General features: G+C 31.0%; 1 protein-coding gene across 2 annotated transcripts in view; it reads left to right on the top strand.

Moving 5' to 3' along the window:
- LOC106869384 (protocadherin-17) overlaps positions 1–3,168 on the top strand; it is a 222,538-nt gene that overhangs the window by 129,401 nt on the left and 89,969 nt on the right. The window lies entirely within an intron of this gene.

Here is a 3,168-nt window from a genome sequence, read left to right as displayed (position 1 = left end):
ATACATACAAGCATATATCATACATACATACATACATCATACATACAAACATACAAACATACATCATACATACAAATATACATCATACATACATACATACATACAAACATACCTCATACATACATGCATACTTACAAACATACCTACATACAAACATACATTATCCATACATACACACATACATACATACAAATATACATCATACATACATACAAACATACATCATACATACATACATACATACATACATACATACATTATACATACATAAAAACATACATCATACATACATACGTACATCATACATACAAACATACATCATGCATACATACATACAACCATACATACATGCACAGATACATTCATACACACATACATACAAACATACATTATACATAATACATACAAACATACATGCACAGATACATACATTCATACATGAACTAAATGTAAAGATGAGGCTTCAACGAATACAGCCAGCAGGTACTTTTATCCTCCTTTTTGGTTTCCTCGAAGAGATCTATTGGGCTGGAAAGGAGAAAGAAACAATAAAAGAGTGAACAAATAAAAAAAAAAAATCGAAAATTTAAAGAAAAGTGTAAAGCAAGAAGAGAGAACAAAGAAAAGATTATTCTTAAAATGTTATGTGTGTATATGTATATATATGTATATATGCATGTGTCTGTGTGTATATTTCTATGGGTCTGTAAGTGTGGGAATGCGGTGTTAGTATGCATCGATACACACGCATAGATAGGAATGTGTAAATATTGCAGATATGCGTATGCATTGACATATATAGGTTTACATATATATATATGTAATACTTAACAACATTTTAGGAGAATATATATATATATATATATATACACATATATATATACATATACATATGTATGTATGCATATATATATATATATATATGTATGTATGTATGTATGTATGTATGTGTATATATAGTGTATGCATATGCGTATGCTTGTGTGCATTCTATATCATCATATATACATACCTGTGTGTGAGTGTGTGTGAGTGTGTGTGTGTGTCTGTTTGTGTATACATATATACATATATATAGACAGATAGATATAGATACATGTACACACACACACACACGCACACAGACACATATACCTACACACACACACATGCATACACACATACATATATATACATACATATATATATACATACATACATACATACATATATATATATATATATATATATATATATATATATATATATATATATATATATATATATATATATATACATATATATATATGTATGTATGTATGTATAGGTATGCATTTATAGATATGCATTTATAGATATATATACACACACACATATGTATGTATATATGTGTATATATTTATATATACATATATATATAATATATAATTTACATACAGGTATATGTATTCATATACACATATACACATATACACATATACACATATACACATATACACATATACACATATACACGGTGGTGCATCAGCATGGCCGCAGCTCTGAGCTGAAACTTTGAAATGAAATGAAATGAAATATATACATTCTTACATACATTCATATATATATATATACACACATACATACACACACACATTTCTAAGTGCTATTTTATAAGTATTCCAAATTGAATACTGGAAAAACAAACCTTCAAAAACAAATTAAAACAAAAAGAAAAAAAAAGAATGCAAAATTTTTTAAATAAAAATAAATTGAAGCAATGGAATTCATCAACACTACAACCATCAATAGTAGCAGTAGCACAACCACCATCACCAGCACCACCACTAACACCACCACCACCACAACCACCACTACCACAGTCATTATCACTGCCACCACCACCACAACCACCAACACCACATCCACCACCACGACCACCACAACGACGACCACTACCACCACAACCACCTCCACCATCACATCCACCACCACCACCAACACCACCTCTCTCACCGTCACCACCACACACCATTGTAAATACCTTCAAAACAGAACCATCAGAACCATTAGCACCACCTACTAATGCCACTTCTATAAAATGGATTACAGTTCTTGCAGAGTTAACTCAAGATTGTCTACATAGATAGACTGATAGATAGAGAGAGAAAGAGAGAGAGAGGCGGGGAGAGAAAGGGAGGCAAGCAGGAAAGTAGACAGACAGAAAGATAGACAGACAGACACACAAACGAACAGACAGGCAGACAGTCGGATAGATAGATAGATAGATAGATAGATAGATTGATGGATTGATGGATGGATGGATGGATAGATAGATAGATAGACACAGTGTGATCTTTGGCTGGAAAGTTCACATTAAAAGCTTTCATGTACCCTGGGAGCTGCATTTCTAACTCAGAATATTAGCTCCTCCGCCATGAACTCATATATTTTACTAATTATGCTACATTTATATATATCTATGAATATCTTGAATAACTACATATATCTCAATATCTATTTATCTCTGGTATATATCAGTATATCGTTTTCTCTCTCTCTCACTCTCCCTCTTTCTCTCTGTCTATCTATCTATTTATATTATCTATATAGATGTGTGTGTGTATATGTATACACACACACACACACACACACGTATATATACATTTATAAATATATATGTGTGTGGTTCTCTAGCATGACCACAGCCACATGGCTGAAATGAGTAAAAGAATATATATATAAATGAGTGTGTGTGTGTGTGTGTGTGTGAATGTTTCAGGATGGCCACAGTCAAATGACTGAAACAAATAAAAGAATAAAAGAATATATCTATATATGCACACGCACACACACATATATATATGTATATATATATATGTATGTGTATAGGGACTAATAGACTTGACACCATTCAGAATTCGGTGTATACTCAAAGCAATGACTAGTAATACTACGAAACCGGTATGCTTGTAAATCTCTTTAACAACTCACAATAATGACTTTTTTTTACCTTTATTCCTACCTCAGTTCATCTAATTGTATATATATATCGTTACTTTTCATAAAAAGCTTTACCTTCTTTTTGATTTCCAATGTGCATTTTCTCTTATTTTTCTGCTTACTTTCCCCTTACATTTCCACGTGTAGTTTCTATCTTGTTTTTTTAACATATTTCTACTATATATATATATATATATATATATATAT

The sequence above is a fragment of the Octopus bimaculoides genome, chromosome 14, assembly GCF_001194135.2.
Source record: "Octopus bimaculoides isolate UCB-OBI-ISO-001 chromosome 14, ASM119413v2, whole genome shotgun sequence".
In the NCBI taxonomy this organism is placed as follows: domain Eukaryota; kingdom Metazoa; phylum Mollusca; class Cephalopoda; order Octopoda; family Octopodidae; genus Octopus; species Octopus bimaculoides.
Note: the sequence above shows the minus strand (reverse complement) of the source record. Positions and strands in the feature narration are given on the sequence as shown.